Source organism: Otolemur garnettii, unplaced genomic scaffold (genome assembly GCF_000181295.1).
Source record: "Otolemur garnettii isolate 467f Iridium unplaced genomic scaffold, OtoGar3 scaffold00011, whole genome shotgun sequence".
In the NCBI taxonomy this organism is placed as follows: Eukaryota; Metazoa; Chordata; class Mammalia; order Primates; family Galagidae; genus Otolemur; species Otolemur garnettii.
The window spans coordinates 13,900,135-13,916,083 of NW_003852406.1; positions in this window are offsets into that span (position 1 = coordinate 13,900,135).

Sequence of the window (15,949 nt, forward strand, 5' to 3'; positions counted from 1 at the left end):
CTTGAAATACTATTTTTATTTATGTATGGGGATTTCTAAAAAAAAATGTATTCTTTGCATTCTAGATACGATTTGGGATAATGATCCCCCCACACGCGTATACTTCAAGAATGTATTTCTCATTGTGTAATGGAAATTGTTTCCAAAAAATCCCTATGTAAAAGGCATGTCTGAAGCAGCACTTATTTGGTAAAATATGTATTTTATTGCAAGTCTTCTTACTTAGACTATAAAAGCACTATTAATAAGAAAGAAAAGGGATGGGGAAAATAAAGATTTCAGATTATTTGAAGCTATTTCTACATACACACTCACATACTCCAGGACAGTTTTTCAGTTGGGGGGTTTATAGTTGCCCCACCTTGCCCATCATCTTATTCAAAATAAGTCTAGGATGGAGCATAATTATACCTATTCAACAAAGATTCCCAATTTGCTATCCTTTCCGATAGCAAGCCATTTACCTCCCATCCTGCATCTCCTTGTACAGAAATGGTAACTCTGAAAAAAAAATAAACTCACAATCAGTGAAAAAAAAAATGTTTTTTCTAAACTTTTAAAATAAATGGATTACCCAGGGGTAAGACTTTTATACCATCTTAACCAAGAGCACATTTCCCTAGACAAATTGGTGGGCTGCTTCTTGAGTTCTTCTTGGCTGAAATCGAGGCCCTCTTATTCTGGATATTGTCTGACCGTGCTTTCTTATTCAGCCACATATTTTGTTTCTCTGGAAGAAAATTAGATTATATTAGCTTGTGTACAACAGAGAGCTTCAAAACATTCACCCTGTCAAAATAATTTCTTAATTAGTTGTATAACATACTTTTTTTTGGGAGACAGAACTTGTCAGAAAAACATCCTGCAGTGTGGAGCTTAAGTGAATTCAGTCTCAGGATTTTAATAAGACTATATTTTGCTTTCTATACGGAGGGGGAAAAAAAGTAATTGTCTGGCAATTTTGGGCTTCCGTGGAGACCTGTTTCAGATTTTTAAAAAAATGTTTCAGCTACTCTTCTAAAGAAATTCTTTCTATTGTTGTTAAGAAAATAAAAAATACATTCGTTCACTTTATGTTGGGTTGATGATAAAACTTACTGAATAGGCTATTAAAAAAATTAAACCTGGCTTGGTGCCTGTAGCACAGTGGTTATGGTGCCGGCCACCTGCACCGAGGCTGGTGGGTTTGAACCCAGCTGGGCCAGCTAAACAGCAATGACAACTGCAATAACAACAAAACAGAAATAGCTGGGCACTGTGTCAGGCACCTGTAGTTCTAGCTACTTGGGAGGCTGAGGCAAGAGAATCGCTTAAGCCCAAGAGTTGGAGGTTGCTGTGAGCTATGATGCCACAGCACTCTACTGAGTGAAACATAATAAGACTCTGTTTCAAAAAAATAAAAATAAACTTTCTTTCTCAAAAATAGTCTTCATTCATGAGTGTATATAAAATGAATTAATTAATACATGGGCCTAATTAAAAAACATACTATTCTGTACTATAAAAGATTTAAAAAAATTTACTACTCTGCCTATAAGTACTTCAAAGACAGTGCTTTATCCACCAAAATTTATAGCAAGCATAATAGATCAAATATTTTGGGCTTAGAAAGCAGAATATTTGAATTTTCAACCTTATTTAGTCATGACATTTCTGAATGATATTATGAAAGTCACTTAACTTTCCCAGACCTCTTTTGATTCATCTGTAAAAGATTCACACACTTATAAAGAGTAAATGTTGTGGCCAAGCTTTAAAATTTCAAAAGCAGTATATATCAGCAGCCATGTCCTTATGAGGTGTCTGCTCTGGGTCAGGCACTATATTAGATGGTATGTATTTAATTCTCATAAATGGAATATGAACTCGGAATTCGTATCCACAGCTTTTAAATGTGGGACTTGAGGTTCAAAATGGTTAGGCAGCTGGCCCTGTATCAAACATCTCAGAAGCAGGCAGCAGAATGAGGTTTGAACCTGACTCCACAGCACCCAGGCCTGCCATGGCCACTCTCTGCTCCCTTCTCTTACTCTTACACCTCAAAAGTATGGCCTGTGCTCTGGCAGAGGGAAGTGAAGAGAGCCCCAGGACTAGGCCCTCGGCGAGGGCGTGGCAAGGAGTCATCCACATTTCTTATTTAGCTTTGAGAAATGAGTCCCTCAGAGTGTTCAATCGCCAGCAGGAAGACCAAACTGGAATAGGGCTCTGGGCTCAGCCACTCAATCTCAGTGGAGAAGAATTTGTCAGTGGCACCTGTGGTCTTCAGGGGCAGAGTTCCCAAAGCCAAAGATGGCACAGAGGCAGTCCTCCCGACCCCCATTATGATTCTGTATGCTGCCCACATGATAAGGATACGTCTTGTCAATGTAAGAATCTGATGAGCACTTGCTTTGTGCCAGGAACTCTGATAGGAACCCAGAGGGACACCCAGGAGTAGGACATGGTCTCTGCCCTGACAGTGGGCAACAAGTGAAAATAAACACATGAGAAAGGAAATAACAGAATGCGACTAAACTGTTCAAGAGAATAGCCAAGAAGCCATGGGTATATATATTGCCGTGTGTGTGGTACGGATAAGAATACGTTGTGAGAAGTCAGGAGGTGAGGGGGAGTCATTCAGGGAGGGTCAGGGATGCTTAAAGGAGAAGAAAAAAGTAAACCTTCTTTCTCAAAAATAGTCTTCATTCATGAGTGTATATAAAATGAACTAATATTTTTGAAAATACTTGTATTTACCAGGAATGAGAGGAGGCTGTTGGAAAGCCTTAAGTGGCAGTTCTGTTCATTCATTAGTCACTCTTTCACCAAATGTTCATTGATTACGTAACATGTATCAATCCTTGAATTAAGTCTTTGTCCAATGTAAAAGGAGATCAGAAACTTGACCTCAGCTGACTTAGAGTTCAGTAGGGGACAGGCAAGACTTCACAAAGGAAATGGCATTTGGTGTGGGACATGGAGGGTGATAAGAATTTTGATATTTTGTATCTGAGTTCAGTGATAATATTACAACAAAAATGTCAACACCAAGACATTTTAGACAGAATTAACACAAGTTAGATGAGGAGGCTTTCCTGGAAGACAAGTTAGATGAGGAGGCTTTCCTGGAAGATTCTTGGATTAAAAATCGAAGAACATGGTTCCATTCATGAATTCCACAATCTACGGATTTTTTTTTTAAATCATAGTTGTGTACATTAATACTTCCATGGGATACAGTATGTTGTTTCCATATACAATTTGAAATACTTTCATCCAATTGGCCAACATAGCCTTCATGTCATTCTCATAGTTGTTAAGACATTTATATTCCACATTTAGAAAGATTCACAACAATCTACAGATTTAATTGTGTCTCTTGGGACCTCAGGAGTTTCCTCATCTGTAAAATGGACATGGGGGGACGTGGATGACTCTGAGGTCACCTCACCTCTGATGTGATATGAGCAATCAATCTATCGTATGTGAGGAAATGGTACAGGATATCGGTTAGTGTAGTTACATAGAAATCTTGAGGCTACTAATGCAACCACCTCACTTGGAGAAAATTGAAAGAGAAAAGTCCCTGGAAGAGGTTAGCTTTAAACTAGCACTGGTCTGCTGACTTTTCCCAGTCCTGGGATGCTTCTTGATCAGAGCTGAACTGAGAAGGGGCAATGTCTAGCTGCTGATGGTGGGGCAGGACGTGAGAGGATCATCATTGCTGAATCAGCTCCAAGCATCTGCAGTGATGTTTCCAAACACTCGGAGAGACTTTGGTCTGAGGAAACAAGTGAAGTAGAGTTGTTTCTTTAAGGGGCTTAGCTTCTTCCTGAGAAGACAGACTTGTCTCAGAACACTACCACATGCTGCCTGTGGTGCTTTGCTAGTCAGGAGCCAATAAGCATGGGCTGATGCAAGCTGTCAAGGCCAGGTGGGCAAGGTAGAGCCAACGACTAGTGGGAAAGTCAGGAGGCTTGAGAGCCAGGAGAGAGCAGGTGGGATGTCAGAGCCTGGGAGCACAGCAGGAGCCCAAGGCAGGGGATGACCAGGTGTAGAAGTTAGAAGAGCCAACAGAGGACATCAAAGTCCCAGCCTAACGAAACAAGTCATCGGCGTCTTTGCCAGTCCGGGTTCCAAAGTGAATGAGCAGCCAAGGTGTACTCAGTAGGGTTGAAACATTGCTTTGGGCCAAAGTGCTGGCCTTCCTTTCGAAAAGTCTGTGCTCCCAAGCCCCCCACCTGCACTTAGCTTCACACATGACCTCTAAGTCCACATGTCCCCCCAAATCTAGGGCCTGCATTGTAATACAGGGGCACTGTGGATGTGGGCTGAATTCAGACCAGGCAGTGTTGGGAAGAGACTCCTCTTCCCAGCTTTATACCCAAACCCCTTGGTGTAGCCACATCTTTAGGCCCATGGGATAGAGTTCTAAGGTCTCTGGAGATATTATAAGACAAAAATTCAAAATCTCATATTTTCTTTTATAAAAAAAATCCAACTGGTTAATCTCAGAGTTAAAGATTCTAAATAGGTTTTCACATATATCACCAAACAGAGGGTGTCAGGAAACCAGGTTTGCAGTCACTTCCCTTCTCTGGAAGTTCGTATCTTTCTATAGAAAATAAGAGGAATGGATTAGCTTATCTCAAATTTCACTTTGTAGCAAATTTTTAATTTGAAACAAATTTAGACACAGAAAGCTTACACAGAGAGTGCAGAGTTCCTGTATGCTGTTTACCCGGTTTCCCCTAATGTGAATGTACTATGTAATAATCATGGTACATTTCTCAAAATTACTAAGAAAGTAACACCAGATGCCATTATCAACTAAAAGACAGAATTTCTTCACATTTTATCATATTTCATTTTGTCTCTCAAATACTCTTGTTTTAAAATCTCAAGTGATCTGATTTCTTCTGCTGCTTAGTTTTTGCCATAATTTTCAAGCAGCTATTTTGGGGTGGGGGTGTATTCATCTTATACTTTAGGAAAAAGTTCTTACTGGAAAGAGATGTCCGTCGGAGCTTCCAGGGCAGGGACTAAGGGACAAAAGCCTTGACTAGTAGGACCAATTATCATGGCTAAGGAAGGAACATGTAGAAGGATTTTATATTTTATCAAATTATTCTAGTCCCTTACCCCCAGCCCCTAAAATCTCTCAGAGTCTTAAAATATAGCAGGGAATCCCAAGCCTGATAGGACAAAACTCATTACATATATATGTGTTAATTCACTGTTTTCAATTTCGTTTTGGCTTTGCATTTTCATCCTTTAAAGGACAGAGTCTGGATTAAGATGGTAAAATACACCCAGGGGGCTCTTATTTATTAAACATGCACCCTGGGGCCTCAAAATAGTCGCCATGATAATAAACCTTATATCTTTAATCAATTTTGGATTTTCCTCATTTCTGTCACAATGTTCTTATCCATTCCATTTTCTGGGAAATTTTCAGTATTGAAAATTCTGAAAGGGAATCAGTCAGTGCCATTTACAGAGCGAATCAGTTAATACGTAAAGATTAGCATGCTAATTTGTTGAAGGATCAGGAAGACCTCTGATAAACACAAGGGCAAAAAAAAAAAATAATTGTATTAACAATTTTATAAATGTTGGCTTTTTAATTATCCCCAGGTTCAGTGATTATTCCCATTGTATAGATGAGGTAACTCTATATGGATATAGATTTATGGAGATAACTTGCCCAACTGAAAGCCATGGCAAATGGAATCCAGGACCTACCTTTATATTTCTACATTGTACAGGCCCCTGTTCTCAGGACGTTTGCACACTAGTTGTACAGCCAAGATCAACCCAGGCCAGAGAATTAGAGAGAAATTCAATGGTTTTTTTCATCAAAAGGAAATAAGTGTGACTACTCTGTGAACTGTACACAGCTATAGATCAGTAATATTTTCTATTATTACCTGGTGACACTAAAGATAAGAACTATCGTTTTTTCCCCAAGTTTTAAACTGGCACATAATCTTCATTTTAATTAATGTTCCATCCTCTTCTAACTCCTTTGGTAGGAGTACCTGGTCCATATACAATTTATAAGAATTATGATGATACAGGCAACCAGGAAGGGAAGGAGAGCCATTTTTCATTTTTCAGAAACTGAATATTAGCATCTAATATTTTAGGACTAGCCTGAAGGCAGAGAATGCTTCTGGAAAAAAAAATTTTTTTCAAGGCTTTCCAAAGTTTCCTTTTCAAAGAGATTATAATTTCTGGAGACAAATCCCACTCTCCCTTTTCTAATCCATCCTTTTTTTTTTTCCTTGAGAATTTAAAAAAAATAAATACATCTGGACAGTTTACAAAGTCCTTAGAGGCTGAAAAACTAGCTATAACAAGTACTATATTTGACACATTTTTCTTCAGGCTAAGTTACTTCATTTAAGGTTTTAATGTTTAAATAAACTGCTGCCCAAATCAATAATCCACAAAAGCATTCACTCGGGGAGAGGTCTTCAATCCTTCTGCCCCATTTAAGGCAGATTTGTACAGCCAGTGAATGTATGTTATGACATTCCATGGTCTGCTCCACGTACTCCTGAAAGAATGGTATGTATACTTTCAGCAAAGACAAGCCTGTCACTATCGTGCCATACACAAGCAAACACACAACTAAATCAACACCAACTCTAGTCTGAGAATGAGATAGGGCTGGACATCCAGGACACCACCCTCATCCAGGACTTTGCCTTCCACAGGCAAAGCAGTGGGGTGGTCCAGCAGGTAGGCTCTGAGTGGGCTGGACTGACCTGCCTGAAACCCAGTTTTGCCAATTGCTCAATGTCACACCTTAGTCAACTTGATTAACCTCTCTGTACCCATTTCTTTACCTATAAAATAGAGGCAATACTAGAGAAGTTACTTCATAAGCTTGTCATTCAGTTGATATACAAAGATTATTATTTACTATAGACTTGCAAAAAATAAATTTAGACCACCTGCATTCCTGCAGAGCTAACATTTCTGAGGTTCAGCCATATCCCAGCGAGCCACATGAGAACTGTGTGGCCCTCCTGACACAGCTCTGCAGACAGCCTTCTTCCTGCTTCCACAGAGAGCACAGGATAACTCCCGTCACAGGTTCCAGCCATCCCCACATTCAACACAACTCTCTGTAATAAAACCATGCCTCATATCCTCCTGGTTAACACTCATCCTTGTGAAACAAACAATGATCCCATGAAACTTATATTACAATGGGGAAGAAACAGTTCCTAAAAAAGTAAACAGATGGACACATGACGTGTCTTGGGATGACAAGGGCTGCCACTTTGTACAGGAATTGGAGAGCCTCTGCAAACAGGTGGCATTAAAGCAGAGGCCAGAACAAAGTATGGGAACAGTTGAAGCAGAGATGAAGACAAATTCAAAAGCCCTAAGGGGAGGATGTGTCTGATGAGTTTGAGGAAGGAAAGGGAGCTTAGAATAGCTGAGTCCTACACGAGAGGGAGAGTGGGAGGAGATGGGGTCAGGGAGAGAGGCTGGGCTTGGCCATTCAGGGCTGTAGGCTACAGTGATCGCTTTGCATTTTATATCGAGAAGCCACTGGAGGATTTTGGGTGGGGGTTTGGCTGATCTCACTTATGTTTTAGAAGGTCACTTTGGCTGCTGAAGGAGAAAAGATCATTAGAATTCCTTGGCAAAAACCAGCAGCGGGCTCAGGGAAGGAGTGACCACACTCAGTCATCTATGACTCATCTGTGTCTACCCAGTTCTACTATGATGGTGAGTCAGGCAGTGGTGGCAATGGTGGAAGTAGAGAAAAGTGCCATATTCAGCATATATTTCAAAGATACGCCAAAAATGTGGTGACATACTAGATGTTTATGCTGCTACATGAAGAATCTCTCTGAGCCAGTTTTATTTCCATCACCAAGTCTAGCAATGTTCTATCTTTCCGCCATTTTTTTTTCCAAGAAAGGAATAATAGATATAGTATCAGATCATCATTGCACAAGAGCTTCTAGAGTGTATACAGACTATCAAAGCCATACCACCACCTGGGAGCTTGGCAGTCTTCATTCACGAGCAAATCAACCATCAATTGAACATATATTCCTGTCTCCTAAGTGTTGGGTACTGTCCTTGGTGCTGAATAGGCCACGTTTACATGAGACCGTCTCTCCACACAGGTCATTCCAAACTGAACCTTAGCAAAATTTACAATTACCCCATACCATAGCCTTGGATGTTGGCTGGGAGTAGCTAAAAATGCAAATATTGAGTGTAGAAATGCTAAAAATTCATCTACATACAATTCCCTGAGGCTCCCCCTGTGATTTCATTATTTCACGACTTCACGCATTCTGCAACCCCCTCTCCTATCTGGGGGGAAAACCCTGATTATTATGAATTCAGTCAATTCTACTCAGTCGACTTCTGGAAGATCTGTCCTGAATGTTCCCCTCACAGCAGGGTTGAGCCAATTTACCATAATTTGTTACCTGTTCCATTATAACAGTAATCATTCTCCACTATAATTATTAGTTTGTATTTCTTTCCTCCTTGGTAGACTTTAAATACTATTTAAAAAAAAAAAAACCCATGTCTTATTTTTCTGTGTTTGAAGTGTCTAGAACAGAACCTTCTATGTAGTAAGCACTCAAAGAATACTCTTTAAAAATGAATGAACAGCTCTATCAGATATCAGTCAGATGTTGCCAAATCTCCCCTGTGTTAGTTCAGAGATTGATTCCTAGATACTAAGAACTATAATTTATAACTCTGAAACATTGTTATTTATGCCACTTGAAATACCTCTCTATCATCTAGAACACAGCAACTATTTTATATTTACTGCTTGAATTTCTACCCAGGGAGCATCTCATATCTTCATCCAGAATTTATTGAAATATGACCTTGAGAGAGACATTTTTTGAGTCTTCCTTGAATTGGACTCAAGTGCTAGTATTTTCTAAGTTACAAAATCTGGAAAGAAACTTTCATTTTTTTCTAGCTATCTTTTTTTTTTTTTTTTTGGCAACAGTAAAAAAAGAAAAAGAAAGAGTCAACCAGTGAAATTCAGACATCACATAAACCTAAGTATCTCTGAATAGCTTTGTGCTATTAAATAAGTTTAGAAGAGACTTTAAAAAGAAAAAAAACAGGCTTCAGATATTGTGATTTATTTTTTTATTCTAAATATCAATGTGGTGGCTCAATGCCTGTAGCACAGTGGTTATGGTTCCAGCCACATACCCCAAGGCTGGCAGGTTTGAACCCAACCCGGGCCAGCTAAACAACAATGACAACTGCAATGAAAAATAGCCAGGCTTTGTGGCAGGCGCCTGTAGTCCCAGCTACTTGGGAGGCTGAGGCAAGAGAATCGCTTAAGCCCAAGAGTTTGAGGTTGCTGTGAGCTGTGACACCATGGCACTCTACCCAGGGTGACATAGTGAGACTCTGTCTCAAAAAAATAAATAAATAAATAAATGTCAGTGTGGAGCTAAAGAACACTAAAAGTCTTTATCGTTGAACGTGATATTGAAGATTAAAAAAAAAAAGAATGAGGCATTGGGGATCCCTAAAAAGATGGCAATTTGAGGGCATGTGTCTGGTTCACTTCCATTATCACTTTTGAAATGACTAACAGAACATAAAAATGAGGAAAACTCTGTATAAAATTATACATTGGGAAAAGAGGACATCAGAAACGTGAAAGACTTTTTGATTGATAGCATTCAGATGGGCGGCATGAAAAGAAAGCCAGGTATTTCAGGAGTCAGAAAATCCTAGCCTGTTTTTCCTGAGTAAATTGTATGGTGGTATAACCATGCCCAGTTGTTTGTGTACTGTTGGTAGGTGCTTTCGCACGAAAATAGCAGATGGGAGCAGTTTGACAGACCTTGTATCTCCTGGAAAACTTAAATATATTTACAATCTACTGCTTTATATAAATGTTTAGAAGCCCCTCATTGATTCCTGCACCTTCCCACCTGTTTAAGAACAGCTCACCTAGGGAATAAGATTAAAACACCCACGGGAGAGGGAGGAGTGATGGAGGTAAGGTCAGCCTGAAGGACTATTGCCTCTGAATGCATAAAAACACCAAAAGGATATATCCCGGGGAGGCAAACCACAGCTGTTTTCCTAACCCACCGTTAGTACCATTGGCCTCACTAGGCAAAGCCATGGAGTAGTAGCTGGGTAATATATGCCTGCCATAAATAATCATTCATTTCTCAGCCCAGAGGCACACCCTCCTGACACAGCCTCTGAATTTGGCATCCTCTCTACACCCCCAGGCTACTGCAAATCCACACTGGCAAAGGAAAAAAGGAAAAACAAACTTCTTTTGGCTACGAGATTTGAAATAGAACACACACAGAATCTGAGAAGACCTATCTTGGACTCTAAAATACTGAAACAGCTGAGAAAAATAACGAGAAACACGCAAACATTCTGCAGTTCACAAAATGAGGAGCCACGCTGCGAAGTCAGAGCTATCACCTTCCTACGGAAATTACTGCAAGAAAAAAATGTTAAAGCTTTCTAACTACATGCTCAATATATTTTCAGAGGCTATTATGTTTATAAAACTAGAACAGATAGTGGCAAAAAGGGAAGCAAAGACTGCACTAAAGTGAAAATGCCATCGCCAGATTAGAAAGTGCAATCAGGGCAGTAAATGGTATCACAAGGCCGAGGAAATCATGGTCTCCCAAAAGACGAAAATCCTTCTGGTTTGCAGAGGGTCCAAGATGTTGGCAACATCAAGGTACACGGGGACATCAATAGGAGTGCAAAAGGAAAAGGCATTTCTGTAGGGTCAGCCCAAAGCTGTAACAGAGATTATACCCTAACCTGCAGAGTGATGCCTTCCCCAATTTCTTACCATTCAGCTCCGTTTCTCCCCCTCTACCAAGCAAGAGAGAGAGGAGTGTTCTCTGCCTCTGGGTGTTTCCATAGGTGGACACATCCCATTGGATATTCAATGCTCTTTACCTTTTTATATCTTACCTTCCATCATACCTGCTAAATAGCGCTTCAAAAGGCCCAGATGAGTTATTGTGACACATCAATATCAAATCCTCTCATTGTGTGCATGCATATAAAATATATACATTACCTAAGACAAGTGCCACAGGTTGATAAACCCAATATATCATAGGTGGGAGGGGAAGTGCTTTATCACAGGAACTCAATGATTCTGGCCCAACTATCCTGAAAGAGTGGTTCTTAGTAGTCTCCAGATCACAAGCATCAGCAGCACTCAGGGATTTATCAGACACATAAATTATAAGGCCTCACCTCAGACCTACTAAATCAGAAACTCTGGATAAGGGGACCCAAACTTTGTTTTAAGAAGATTTCTAAGTTCTGGTGCACAGTAAAGTTTGAGAACCATGGCCATCACCCCCCCCACACACACACACACTCACACACACAAATACACTAATAAAAGACAGTGGTTCTGTATCTTGGTTGCATATTAGCATGATCTGGGGAGTGTTAAACATTTTTTTCTGCCCTCTAGACCCCAGAATAATTAAATCTGAACCTTTCAGAGTGAGATTTAGGTAATTCCAATGTGCAATCTTGTTTGAGAACTATTGTTTCCAGAGGCAAAAGGAAATTCAGAATGTATGTAATAAAATCATGGTAAGACATGGGAAGATCTTTGAAGAAGGTATTAGTACGGGTAAGAAACAAACCCAAGTGATAAGATACATTAGTATTTAAACTGTGCCAAAGAAATAAAAAAGATACACTTACCTAACCCAGGGAACAAATGGGTTAGTTATAGACTTACCTAAACCCAGGCTGAGATGAGTTTTGAATGTCTTTCAATCCTACGTTGAGTGTTCAGGGGAGCACGCTTGAAAATGATGAAGGAAAAAAGATACATTAAAAAAGATCCAGGGGAATTAACACATCTACGGTTCACAGATTTGCCTGGACATTGGAATCAGCTGGGAAGCCTTACACATTCCTGATGCCCATGTTCTATCCACCTCCCCCAGCCCAGAATATGATTTGATTAGACTGGATGTGACCAGGCTTTGAAAATTTTGAAAGATCCCCAGGTGAATCTAAAGTGTAAACAAGTTTGGGAACCTCTACAATATATGTGGAACAGACATTCCGGAGTAATTCTAAACAGACAGGAGAGGAGAAAAAATAAAAGAAACAATAAAAGAAAACACTCCTGAAATAAGGAAAAATTGGTCCCTCAACATCGAAGGGCTTCACTGACGTTTAGAGTGAACCAGTTAAAAGAGATCAACTCTCAGATAAACGAACGTTCAGTGGCATACATGCACGTGGTTTTGCAACCATCACCACTATTCATTTCTCAAACTCTTTTCATCTTCCAAGTCAGTCCTATAAGTTGCTCACTTTCAGGGACAAAGAAAATATCAGGCAACTATCCAGGCAGGAAAAAAACTCAAGTTGGTGTACAAACATAAAAGGACAAAGGGGTGATGTCTAGGTGGTGCTGGGCATGACAACCAAAATCTCACGTGCCAAGCAACCCATGATAGCAACCGAGAGAACTGGGTGAGGGAAGGAGAGGAGGACAGTCTAGGCGCAGGTGTCCTCAAACTGTGGCCCACCTAGGACATTTATCCGGCCGGCCCGCCGGATGTTTTTCCCGCCGCTGCCTGTCCTGCTTAGCAGCCAACTCATCCCAGGGCCCGCAGTCTGGCCTTCCAACAGTCTGAGGGACAGTGAACTGGCCCCCTATTTAAAAAGTTTGAGGACCCCTGATAGGGACATGGAAAGACTTTCATAGAGGGGAAAAGCAGAACAGAGACTGACCATGTGTCAGCTTAGCTCCACAGTTGCAAAAGGCTTTTTTAAAATATATATAGTTAAATATAACGTGGTTTGCAAAAGGCTTTTATTGGCCCCATCACTCCAGCTGAAATGGGGCAGTGAGGATTATGGGAGTATCCTTAGTACCAGCCAGGATGTGGGTAAGGTATGTCCAGGAACTTGGCCTTGAGGCACTCTAGGGGTCTGGGGAGGGGATTGCTGGTTTCTAACCTGATTTTCAAAAATGGCTGTACTTCTGTCAGAGTTATGAGGATTTCTTTTTCATGATAACTTCCTGTGCTACCAAAATCAGAAGAGAATTACCAAGAGAGGAATAAAAAGAGAGAAGAATGGGGAAGCTTTGTCCTTGGTCAATGTCATCTTTTACTTAGCCTAATGTCCTCTGCAGTGTGTGGCAGAATCTCCTTCCTATGGAAGGCTGAAAAAAATTTCACTGTATGTATGTGTTTGCATCTACACATATACATATACACACACAACTTGTGTGAAGGACCTAAAGTAGTCAAATTCACAGAGATAGAAAGTCGACTAGTGGTTGCTGAGGGCTCTGGAGGGAGAGATCGGAGCTAGTGTTTCATGGGTGCAGAGTTTCAGTTGAAGATGAAAAGAGTTTGGGAAATGAATAGTGGTGACGGTTGCACAACAAGGTAAATGTACGTCATTGAATGTTCGTTTAAAAATGGTTACGTTGCAAAATGTAGGCTATGTGTATTTCATCAGCATTTTCAGAATAATTCTTTAAAAAGGAATGAGGTAACTTTGGTACAAAGGAACTGGTGCACCCCTAAACCAGTGCGCTCTCAAATATGGTGACTCATTTGGAAGCTTCTAAGCGTAGGTTGGCCCACTTGCTATTCCCAGATATATTGATTTAATTGCTCTAGAGTAGGCCCCCCAAAAGTATTTTTAAGTGGTTCCCCAGGTGACTCTAATGTGTAGCTATGGCTCAGAATTGCTGTACTGCAACAGATAATTAAGTAATTTTTGCTAATGACAATTACTAAGAAAAATGTAAAATGAAAATAAGTTAATAGAGCCAGTAACTGGCTCTAAACTTCCATATTTTATTTACTGTTTCCTTGAATGAAAAACAATTAAGCTGGTGTATTACTGCACAGCCTGCTGCCTGAGGGAGCTTCTCAGAGCCCTAGGGCAGCAACCTTGGCTGTGCGCACACACTTCTCTCTCAGATGTGCGGGGAGGTCTGCCTCCCACCCTAGGTGAGATTCCTTGGGAGTCCAGCTAAATTAGGGAACTGAGGAAGTAGGGAAGTGCTGAGACCTAGGAGGGAGGCTGGAATCTCCTCGTTCCATCTGTGCTCTCACCTGCGTTAGGCTGGGGGTCTGAGGGGAATAACCCCCTACACAGCCACCCCCGAACACCACCCGCAGCAAATCTGAGAAGGGCAGGGGATGAGGAGACAAGAGGCAATAAATAATGGAAATGTCATCAAAGGAGCTCATTGATTTTTATATAGAACAAATTAAGAGAGATAAGAGAGAACAAGAAAAGGATAACACTTACAGGCAATTCCCTTCTGTTTTCAATTTTGAGAATGGGGAAAAAATATCTGCAGTGGTAAAATTTACCTAACAAGTGTAATCAGGAAAGAGTGTAAACAGGTTTTCTCAACCTCACACATTGGACCCAGTTTAGGGGGAGTTTTGAGACATTGTCACTCTGTGCCCCATGTAGAGTGCCAGAGCACCTTGGTGCCCTGGCTTATAGCAACTTCAAATTCTTGGGCTCAAATGATCCCCTTGCCTTAGTCTCCCAAGTAGCTAAGACCACAGGTGCCTCAACACCTGGCTAGTTTTTCTATTTGAAGTAGAGACAGGGTCTAGCTTTTGCTCAGGCTGGTCTTGAACTCCTGAGCTCAGGTAATCCACCAGCCTCATCCTCCCAGAGTGCTAGAATTATAGGCATGAACCAGCATGCACCACCTAGATAATTCCTCACGGTGGGGCTGTCCTGGGCACCACAGAATGTGTAGAAGCATCTCTGATCTCTACCCACTGGAGACCACCAGTACTTCCACATGCAGCAACCAAAAATGTCTCTAGATGTTGCCAAATGTCCCCAGGGAATGGGGGAGGGGGAAGCAACACTCCCTAATTGAGAACCACTGGGGTAAACTAGACTTGAGTGTTCTTCAAAACCAGAGATTGATCTCCATCTCTCAAGGTTGTATAAAATACATACAATGTATTCTTACATTTCATTCTCAACATTGTTAGATATATTAAAACAAACTTCGTTCAAGTAGATTCTGGAATAACGTAAAGGTAAATGCTGATAGAAAACAGAGTTTATACCATTTAACTCACTTAAATTAGAAAAAGAGAAAAGAAATCAAAGCGCATGTGTCAAACCACCAAAAGCCTAAAGAAGCGGAAAGTTAAAACGGGGTGACAGAAGACAAGCACAGCTAGTGAAAATAAATGTGAATGGAATAGATTTCTGTTAGAAGATGAAGCACTGCAAATCGGGGTAAAATAAAAAATGGAGATGTGCGTAAAAAAAGGTTAGATGTTTTCAAAAAGTTAGAAAAATATGCTTAGCAAAAGCAAACCAAAAAGAGAGTAAGAGCAGCGATGTTATTATCAGACAAAGTTAAAGTTAAAGCTTAAAGCCTGATGGACCCCAAAGGTTTAGTTTATTCTAGCCTTGGGCCCAGATGACAGTAATGAGCTATTATTATTTTCTTCTTTACACATTACTGTAATTTCTAACTTCAGGTCCTGAAAGGCAGCAATTGTATTGTATTTAGCAAGTATTCACAGAGCCACTGGGTCTACTGTGGAAATCACCCTCATTTATAACTGTTGGATAAGTGAATGTGTTTACGTGCTCTGTGGACCCTGATGGAGTTCGGTGATTCATGGCCAGGAACTTCCATTTCCTCCCTCATAAAACAATGAGTCTCAGCTCTCCCACCTCTAGACGGTGACATTTTTATCCCCCCTTCCCTTTTTCATGTTAGTTGCCAACATTATGCCTCACAATTAGCGTTAAGCTTATGGGACATGCAGACAGTAAGGATCTCCCACCTGAAGCAGTTTATACTGAGAAACTGGTTATTAATTCAAAATGTTATGAGACCCATATTCAGTGGAACGATAAGGTAGTGTTGCTAGGAGAACAGTCATGTCGGATGGGATTACAT